Source organism: Alnus glutinosa, chromosome 11 (genome assembly GCF_958979055.1).
Source record: "Alnus glutinosa chromosome 11, dhAlnGlut1.1, whole genome shotgun sequence".
Taxonomy (NCBI): Eukaryota; Viridiplantae; Streptophyta; class Magnoliopsida; order Fagales; family Betulaceae; genus Alnus; species Alnus glutinosa.
The window spans coordinates 18812152-18823841 of record NC_084896.1 but is presented as its reverse complement, the minus strand read 5'-3'; positions in this window follow the sequence as shown (position 1 = coordinate 18823841).

Sequence of the window (11690 nt, the reverse complement as noted above, 5' to 3'; positions counted from 1 at the left end):
AAAAACACAGTTAAGCGTTTGGCAAAATCACAGTTTAGCATTTAAAATCGCAAATTAACCTTTAAAATTTCGCGTTTTCAAAAAAAATATCATCTTAACTGTGATTTGAAAAAGCATATTTTATGCGTTTTCAAATCGTAATTTTTAAAAACGCAGTTTCCAAACGATTCATGTTCTAGGATTTGGTTTAAAATCGCACTTATTGTCTAGGAAATCGCAATCCCAAACGCACCATAAAAAGAAAAAAGAAAAAAAAGCTTTTGAAGGTGACTCCGATCATACTCATCATGTCAGCTAGAAGATACAGTATTGTTTGTTTCTTGCTATTTCTAATCAAATTTTTTAGAAGGTCATCTATATCAGTAGTATTCTCGTAAAAACACGCTTAATTACAAAATTTTGATGAATTCATGACCATCACGGCTTTAAAACGCGTTGTATCAAGTATGATACATTTATACATATAAACACATCCACATTTTCAGGCGATGTGAGAAGTCACGCTAGCCAAATATGCACTATCACTCCAAAATGACTAGTTAATTTAGAATTTTTTTAGAATTCTTTATAAAGTCCAGTTTCACCTAGTAATTAGGTAATGTAGAACTTAACACACATAAATATCTTTATAAATCACCCACTATATATGAGTTATTCATATCTTCCCAATATTGGATCGAGGTGTTACATTTGCGATTTAAAAAAAAAAAAAGATTTTATACGTTTTTCAAATCACAATTTTTAAAAAAATGCAATTCGAAAGATTCATTCTTTGTAATTTAATTTAAAATCGTACTTTTTATCTATGAATTCGCAACGACAAACGCTCCCAAAGTAAAATGACTATATTAATCAAATTTAATTAATATTGTTGGTTTTTCACCTCAGCATCTAGGGAGTACCTAAAATGCATTAGTTATTATTTTGCATCATTAACTCCGAAAAAAAAAAAAAAAAAAAAAACTGTTATTCATTAGGTTTATGATTTTCCCTTTCTATTTAGGGCCTCCTTTTTGAGGTAATTCTTAATCAGGAAATGAATTAGAATATTATTTAAGCTAACAAAAGAAAAATAGTGGCCTATTTTTCCATGAATTACTTGCATATTAATTTTGCAGGAAAGCACCTCTGGAAACCTTCATCACAAGCGATCTACTGTATGCAAGCGGTCTCACAAGATTCACAAATGGCCCATTTTGGTTGGGTCTCAGAAGATTATTCCTCTACGATAATGGCAAAGGAAGATCTGTAGGGAAACAGTAGATTCTTTTGTTGTCTTTTGTTTTATTTTGTCTTTTTATCTTTTTAGACTTCTATGATAATGGAGGTGGGCACTTTTCTTTTCTTTTTTCTTTTTTTCTTTTTGTGATTTTCATTGCATTACTTAAAACAAACATACTCTATAATCTTACAATATCACGAATAAAAATAATAAAAAAAATAAATAAATAAATAAGAAGATATTCTTCTAGCCAAATTTGCTTCAATAATTGTTATAGAGCCGTCTTCACCAAACTATGAGCTGTTATATTAGCTTTCCTAGTGACGTGACAAACATGCCATGAATGGAAGCTATTTAGTAAGTCTTCGAGTCATTAATCAGATTACCCTATCGACTTTATGGTCGTTCTTCGAATTCCCTTCATAGCTATGCACAATTTTCAGAGATTTTGGTTGTGTACCCCTCACATGATCAACAAGAGATAATAGAGCAACAAAAAGTAGAGAAACCTCAAATAAACATAATTAGAACAGATGAACTACACAAGGTGAAGGTCATTGTAGCTAAGCATGGCAATTTTGACACGACCCGCGAATCCGACACGAATATATAGGGTTTGGGTTTAGGCTATAACCCGTTTATGACCCATCAACCCGTTTATGACACGTTTATGACCCACCAACCCTTTTATGACTCATCAACCTGTTTATAACATATTTATGACGCGATAATTACACATTTTTTATTAAATTAGTTAAATGGGTTGACACGCTAACCCGATGGGTTGACACCCCAACCAAATGGGTTGACACGACAACCCGAATTGCCAAGCCTAATTGTAGCCTCCTCACGACCTTTGCTTTGCCATTTTCAAACATAATTTTTTTAAAAAAAAAAAAAAAAATTCTCGGCATTCATAATTTTAAATATAATATAATATAAATTTTTAAAAATATGACCATTAAAATAAAATAAATATTAAAAATATATGACCGTTAGAAGAAAAAAAATTCAAAAAAAATTAAATAGAGAAATAATAAAATAATCTGAAAAAAATATTAGTTAAAGAGAATAGTTAAAATAATGAGACGGTTGGGGGTGCATTAAGAAAATAGCTTACCGAAAGAGAGAAAAATAATTTTTAGTTAATAAAATTTATCAAGGCTACTGAAATTAATTCTCACAACAACTATTGTACTAGCATATTTATTTTTTATTTAAGTATGAAAGCTCTTACAACTAACGAGTACTAAGAACAAGAGAGCAGGACCACAATGCAACAAATCTCATTATGGTTAATTAGACTCAGTGCTGTAGGTTTGGAAATAGTGCCCTTGTAAAATTGTTAAGAAAAAAGTAGGTGCATTTTCAAACTTATCACCTCATGGAATATTCATGAGGTTTTCCCAAAAAAAAAAAATTGAGAGGCGGAGCTAGCTTGGGGCTTGTACTCCCCAGACCCAAAAATACTATTCATACATGTAGATGTTGATGCGCTTAACAAAAATACTATATACGGATGTAGATAACGATTTTATGGTATGTGAATGTGGTTAATAATTATATCCCCATACATTTTATATATAATATATAATATATATCTTATATTTAATAAATTTATAAAAACGATGTTGTTTTGTTTTATATATAAGTTATGTTTACATTGGTTTTATTGGTTGTGTTACTTTCTTATGTAACACCTATGCAAAAAGGCTAAGTGAATGTGAAATCAATATAGGGCTTAACAAAATTAAAAGAAGCCAAAAACACTAAAAAATAACTTAAATTATTTTTAAAATCGTTTAATAATTAAAATATGACTTTATATGCGGATAGCAAATAATAACTGCCGAAATGCTGCTAGTAAAAATATGAGTGAATGTAGATATTTAAAAGTGATATACTATTTTACGGATACGATTACGGATAATACAAATACACATTCGCATCTGTATGTTCACCTCAAGGTCAAATGAGAGCGAGGTCAAATGTCAATCAAGCTTAAATCAAGAAGAGCCATTAAATGGAATCAAAGAAGAAAAGACAGACTAAGAAAATAATACATTAAAGTTCCTTAAAAAGGTGAAAAAGACAAATTAAGAAAATACATTAAATAGAATATATTAATACCGAACGCAACTTTAGTTTTCTTCAATTGGAACCATCGCAATGATTTTTTTTTTTTTTTTTTTTTTTTTTTTTTTTATCGCTTTAATTAATTAGCATATATACGTAACACTTCCGACGTCATACTTTTTTTTTTCGTGTACGTTGACGTCATAATTCTTAGCACACGCTTCTTCTGACACGTACTGACCTTAATCCATGAGTTATAATCAACCACATATGCATTTATGCACCACATATAATAAAACATCGTACGTAGTGTTAGAATACATTAATTTTTTAATTAAAAGAAAAAAAAATTTAAAAAAAAAAAAAAGAAAAAAGAGAAAAGAAAAGGAATGGCACGGCAGCCACCCGGCCAATTAAAAAAAAAATTAAAATTAAAATTTTTTAACTTTTTAGATTTATATATTATATATTATATATTATATAAACATATATTTTATTAACAGTGACATGTATCATTATTTTATTGATGTTGACATTATTGAAATCTGTCAAGTGTTTTGATGAAAATTTGACTGCAATGAGTGATTTAGTTTTATAAATGTATATTTTTAATATATTGATATTTTTTTTAATAAGAGTAACACATGTCATCATTTTATTAGTGTTGACGTTGACATTAACAGAATCCGTCAAGTATTTTACCAGAATTTGACTATAATTGCTAAATTGTTATTTTTTGCTTACCTTGAAGACATTTGAATTGTTTTTTATACCGCAATGAATGATTTGTAATTTAGGCCAACCACATGCATTGATTTTACATTTATCTTTTTTTTTTTTTAAAAAAAAAAATGTTTAGTTTAATTTATTTTTTTAGAGAATAAAGATATTATAGGAATATTTCAACAAAAATAGCATTTTTGACACACTTTGGTAGTTTGATTGGTTACATTAATACTTGAAAATTTAGAGGATTATTCTAAAATCAGTAGTTAGTTCAGGAGGCTTTTTTATATTTTTCGCTTGAGGAATGCTAGACATCCCAACACTTTTTTTCTTCTTCTAGAATTTGGTTCCAACCTGATCTGTCACAATCTCATGAGATCTATCATTTTGGGAAGTGTACCATAATCTCATATGATTGTGACACATCAGATTGAAACCAAATTTTTTAAAAAAATGTTGGGATGTCTAACATTTCTTTTTTCGCTTTATTTCTCTATCTCTTCCACTTTTGTTGTGTGATTTAGGTCCTAGCAAATTCAATGATTCAAGATACATAACATATATAAAGATCAAGCAACCCATATATATATATATGCGTAAATGACCCTATCGATCCATTGTTAAAAAATAAAAAATAAAAAAATAGTTCTAAAGAATTATTGCCTTCTATAACCTAATTATGAGAGACCGACCATGTGTCATTCCACAAAAAGTGGACAAAAGTATAACCATCTAAATTAAAATCGTAATATGGAAGATTGATCATCCATGAGTACTTATCATTCGAGGCACTGTTCCCTTCAATCATCAACCATGCACCGCATGTTAAAACATCCAAGGATGTCTAATTAACTGCAGGGATTATGCAATTTAACCTTTTCTATGGAACCATATATATATATATATTGTAATGGCATTTGAGAAAGTTAATTAATAGGAGAAAAGTACCTGTTATCGTGTGATTTTGTGCCTGGTGGATATAAAGATCGATCCTCGATCTGCAGAAAGCCGAAAACCAGAAAGTTAGCACAAACATATGCAATTGCTTAATTAATTAAAAAAAACATCAAATTTCATTGTTCCCAAACCCCTTGCTTTCTTCCTTTTAATTTGCTATTGCCATGCAGCTTGAATCTCTTACTTAAGGCAGAACATAATGAACAAATGATCCTGTCAAGTTTTTGCAAGATTGGATAATATTCTCTCTCTCTCTCTCTCTCTCTCTCTCTCACATATATATATATATATATATATATATATATATATATATATATATATAAAACCTAGAAATTGAGGTTAGGGTTTTTATTTTATTTATTTTTTAAAAAATAAAGAAGAATTTATTGAAGAAATCCAACAAGAACCAAAAAAAGGATCCGAGCAAGTAACCCCTAAAAAATAAGACCGACCTAAAAGCCGGATCGAGAGGGCCTACATACACAAGCAAGCACGTACCTACAATGAGGCAACACAAGCAAGAAAAACTAAAAAAATTACATCCAAAAACCCCAAGAACCAGCTAGAGAAAGATTAAACAGAGAATTACGAATACTCTTGAAATGACCCAAAACATAATCTCAGAAACAATGCACCAGGAGCCATTGTTTCTCCTAATTAAAAAATAATCTAGCATTTCCCTCGTGACATAAAGTGCGTGTACACTATACTAGCCAACATAATTCTGTATACAATTAAGGGAAAGGATTTGCCTAGAAGCGAGAAGTCATCCACAAATGTTTCAAAATTATTGTTTTATTCTACAACTCAAGTTTTAAGCACACCCACACCACCCTCTTTTTTGGGAAGGCAAAGAGAGGTCCAAGCCACTTTAGCCTATAAAAATTTAATCTCACCTCCTTTCCATTAGAAAGACATGAGGATCTTCTCCACTTCCCTAACAACTCCTTTGGTAAGAATAAAAAGGTTAGATCACAACACTTGCAAGGCAAAAAGAATGAAATTCATCAACTGAAGTCTTCATGCATAAGAGCAGGCTTTGCTTGCCCATCTCTTAGCCTTAGTTGCAATCCTCTCAACTAACACTGCACAATCAGCCTTGTTCAATTTGGATGAAGTAAGAAGAACCCTTAAATATCTCACTCATTGTTAAAGTATTTATTAAGTGATTAAATTTTTTTTTTTTTTTTTTTATCAACTTAAGATTTTGACATAAGTGGTGATTTTAACATGTTATAAGTGGTGATTTAACATGGTATCAAAGCCAAAGGTCTTGAATTCGAACATTGATTCTGTTATTTATCTTCATTTCAATTAAATATTTCACGTAATGAGACTTACCTATAAAAATGTAGTTTGAGCCCCACACGTGAAGGAGAATGTTAAAGTATTGATTAAGTGATTAAATTTACTTCTTCATATCAGCTTAAGCGTTTGAGATAAGTGGTAATTTAACACTTAATATCCTAAAATATCCAACATTTGACCGGCAATGCAACTCCACAAGTAAATAAACAACTCTAATTAGAGTTAGTAGCCAACACTAATATATATATATATATATATATATATATATATATATATATATATATTCCTAACATGATTCAAACACTCTTTACTCTCTGGAAAGAAACCCTTAATTAAGCACATCATTAATACAAATAGAGAATCTAATTAAGTTTAGTGATACAATATTGCTCAATATATCCATCACACCATGGCAGTGTTTGGCAACACCATGAGCATAATTAACACAATCGTGGGTTGTACTTTTTACACTTTATTTTTACATTTTTCAATATTAATCAACATCAAAACATTCTAACTTTTTTTACTTTTTATATTATATCAATAATTTTTTTATTACTATTCAAATAAAAAAATTTATTACAATACAAAACTTTTTTACTTTTCTATACAAATTCTTTTTACTTTATATCACATTTAGAACTTTTTACTAACTCAAAAATTCTTCCCCCCTACTCTGTTATGTTCCGTCACTTTGCCAAATATACCCCATAACCTTAGTGAACTAAAAATCGTTAGAACTGCCAAGACAAAATCCCATCTCACATAATCATAGACCTTTATTAAATCAACCTTCTTCAATCACACCTATGGGATCCAGTATCTCGGTGGTAGTATCTCAAAAGCTCTTGGGCTAGAAGGATATTATCCCCAATCTGTCTTCCACTGATAAAATTAAGTTGTCTACTGCTTCAAATTTGCAACAATATGATCAAACGATTATCAATCCATCACCTTATTTATGCACTTATGGATCGTATTAAAATAAGACAGGCCGAAAATCTTTCAATCGGTGAAGGTTAGGAACCCTCGGGATCAAAACCATGGAAGTAGACACTACAAGAAATTTGGTTTTTAGCAACGGCAAAAAGTCGTCAATGAAAGTTTGAAAGTTGTAGCCATTGCTTCTTCATAAATGGTTATTAGCGACAACTTTTTGTCATCACAAAAAACATAGGAACATAGGGCTTGTTTGGTAAGAGAAGGGGAAGAGAAGGAAAATTGGTAGTGGGAGTTAGAATTGATAGATGTGATATAAAGTAAAAAGAATTTGTATAGAAAAGTGAAAAAATTTTGTATTGTAGTGATTTTTTTTATTTAAATAATAATAAAAAATTATTGATGTGATATAAAGTTTAAATGTTTTAAAGTTAGTTATTTTTTGAATAAGTGAAAAAGGAGAATGAGAATTTCCCTCCCTTTGTCAAACAAGCCCATAAATATCTAATAACTGGTTACTAGTGACGACATTTCAGTCGTTGCTATTAAAATAGTTTGCTAAAGACCAAATTTATTGTAGTGAGAATAATTAACCTCTCTAAGCAGCCTACCCCAGGCAAATTAAAGAAAGATTTCTCCACTGCAATGGTGTGCGGGCCTACTATGTTCCAAGACTACTTAAAAAAATGGGCATTCATACCAGGAGCTTTGTTGTTCTTTAAGGAGAACTTAATTAATGTCCTCCTCAGAGATGTCCTTAGCCAGTTGAGCCTCCTAAAGAGCCTCCATGTCAATAGGACAAGACCTCTCCGAACCCCAAGAAGCCTATGAAAATAATTCAAAAAAGAGTAACTAACTTCAATTGTTTCCTTCAAAATAGAAACATTAATTAATTTTGCTTCTATCATGCAAACTCCTAATGGCTCTGAATTTTTTTTTTTTTAAAAAAGTGTTATGGTACGGTCACCTAAATTCAACCATGCTCTTAGAACCGAGATTTAATTTTGGCTTAAAAAAAGTTTATTCCGTCCCGCTAAGATCCCCGTACTCCTTAACAGCATTAACTTCTACAAATTAGAGATGATTCTAAAGGGTTGAGCTGAATTTGTCTTTGGATATTGAAGATATAAACCAGACTTTAAACAACATTTAGAAAGATAGTTGAATAGGTGTATGACAATATAATACAGAATTAAAAATTTAATCAACTACAAACAAACAATCACTGCAGACAGGGACGGAGGGAGGGGGGGGCTGGCAGGGGCCATGGCCCCCCCCCAAATTTCCTAAAAAAAAAAAATTTTAAGGTGAGAAAAAAAAATAATCTAAAAAATTAAAAATTTTAAGGTAAAAAAGAAAATTTAGCTTATTTGGCCCCTACCCAAAAAAAATTTTCGGCCATTGGCCCCTGCCCATAAAAACTTCTGGCTCCGTCCCTGACTACAGACATTTCCCAAATTTTCCAAATTCAAGACACTGTAACCAGCGACACATGAAACCCTTCAAGCTAGGTGATATTAACTTCTGGCGTGAAAGTTGAAATTGTGCTTTGAAGAGAAACCATAAGATTCGGTAGTACTTTTTTCTTTACTTTTGAACAGTTGGCTCACTCATACTCTCTATCTCTCGCCCTCAAGAAATGGATAAAACTATAGGATAATTACTGCACTAATTCACTATTTAAGTCGATAGGAAAATGTAAATTTAATCATTTAATTAATACTTTAACACTTTTCTTTATGTGTGAGCTCAAACTTTCTTTTAATAAATAAAGTTTAATACGTAAAATATTTAATTAAAATTGAATGAAATGAAAGAAATTCGGTTTAAATTCATAACCTTTGTTCTATTATCATATTAATTTTTAAAGCTTAAGATAATAAGAATAAATAAATTTAATATATATATATATAGACACACACAATGACATAATTTACTGTAAGTAGAAAAAATGTGTTTCACTAAGTAGAAAGATGCGAGAGAGAGAGAGAGAGAGAGAGAGAAGCCTTGAGCTGGCGTAGTCAAAGAGCTTTCCTGTGGAAGAAAAGTGAGAGCTATTTCACCGCCGCAGAGAGTTGAGAGCAAATAATACAAACTCATATACATGAAAAATATAGAAAATCAAAACATCAGGAAAAAAATTAAAATTAAAAGGAAAAAGAAATAGAAAAAGAAAAAGAAGTAACCATTACACAAAATTAAAGTGTTAGATCAGTAAACAAGTCTTTCCACAAAGAGAAAGAGTATATATATAACTTATAGAAAGAAGAAGGGAAAACAAGAAAAACAAGCTAAAATTTAACCTACCTTTCAGACAACAATCAACTAACTTAGCAGATCTTCCACCCTTCTAGTGATTAAGCATTCTATCAATGGAAACTGTGGAGAGAGAGAGAGAGAGAGAGAGAGAAACTGGTATGTAGTGTAGGGGAAAGAATAAAGAAAAAAGAAAGCAGTTCTCCAAATTTAGCCAAGAATCTACTAACCAACCCTAGTTTACAGAAGCACTGTGGAGGTGAAGAAGAAGAGGAATTAATGAACCATTGAACCCTACTTTTCTACCTTCATTGTCTATATTCTGTCTTTGTCATTTGTAGGGCTGTTGACAAAACTTTTAAGAATAGGGAGAGAGAGAGAGAGAGAAATAATAAAACCTTTTTTTTTTTTTTTTTAAGGAGAACATCCTAAATAAAGAAAAGTAAGTTTCAAATTTTGGCCAAGCAGGGGGGTTTATCTGCAATTTTAGATAATAAAGTGAATTATTTTTATTGGTTATTTTATATGGCTAGGTTTGCTTTCCGTACAGATTAAATTAAATTTTTATTTTTATTAATTTTATACCAATCAGTTCAACTGTCATAATTAAACCAAACATGATGGAATGTACACATCAGCCATTAATACCTTAACTCTTATCTTTCAAGAAATCCAACGAAAATTCAGAAACACCCCTCAGATTATTAACACAAATCAAATTAGATTTATGCTCGGTTTCTTTCGGCATAAAATGATTTCTAAAATATGATTTTGATATTTTTCAGAGTTTGGTAGGGGTAAAAATAATGGCCAATCGAAAAATTATTTTCGTTTGACCAAAAATACTTAATAAATTTCGAAAAATGATTTACGCTTTTTAAAGTGTAAATAATTTTCAGTAGATGGTAGATTCAGTCGACTCTCTCTTAAACAATGCAGTCGACTTTTACGTTCAAGCAGTTGACTATCTTCAGATTCTGACAAGCTAGATTCCGACACCGGTCGGTGCCGGAATTTGGCAACTGTCTCCGGATTCCGGCGGTACCGTGCCAGATTTCTGCCAGACTGGCCGGAGCGGCCGAATCTCCCACTATCTGGCCACATCCGGGTTCTGGCCGAGATCCTGGTCGGATCTGGCAGTTCTAGCCAAATCTCAGGCCAATCCGGCCGGATCTCGGCCATTTGGCCGGGATACTGACCGGATCAGGGCTAATTTTGGTCAGAACGGCCGGATCTTGAACTGATCCGGCCGTTCTGGCCTAATCTCCGGCAAGTCTGGCCGTTTTGTGTCGGATTCCGGTACAAATGGCCAGATTCCGACCACTTTTGCAAAAATTTGTATGTGTCAAATATAAAAAAAAATATTTTTATATTAACATCTTTTATTTTGTGAATAAAATTTAATTTTTTTAAATTAATATGATTAAATTAAAATATAAAAAGTATTTGTAATTTTCCGTACGCGTCAAACACCGAAAAATGGTTTCAACGGAAAATATTTTTCAAAAAAATTACTTCCCTAAAAATATTTTACGACATAATTCATTTTACACCGAAATAAACGGAGCATTAGATTGTGTTATTCTCTACTGAATTCACCAAATTGTATTTTTCTGAATCGCTATGTATATAGATTGTGTTATTCTCTATTGAATTCACCAAATTGTATTTTTCTGAATCGCTATGTATATATATGATTGGATTCTCCCATGGGGTAGCGGGCCACAAGCCACCCCAGCCAATGCAAGCCACCTCCAAAAGGGCACCCCACCTATAGCCTAGCTTAACGGTCGGGGATCCCTTAGATTTTTTTGTTTTTTTTTTTTTTAAAAAAAATTAATCAAATTAAAAAAATTAATAGTTTAACTTGAAGATGCAAAAACGTTGATGTGACACTAATTGAAGTGGCTTTATTGGACAGAAAGACACGAAATAACTCATTTCATGTTTATAAATAAAAAGCTTATGTAAGCATTAGATGCATACTAATTTGGAGCCCTCACTCTTGGCCATTGAGAAGATATTGGGAAAAAAGTTTGAGAGGTCTCAAAACCCTAACCGTAGCCCCTAGCTATGTGGTGCATGCAGTGAGATCCAGGATTTTGATTCAGAGAACTTATTTCAAGATTGTTTATTTTATTTTTAAATGAAAAAAAAAAACTAAAGTTAATAAAAAATAAACATAAAATCTTTTTTAAAAAAATAA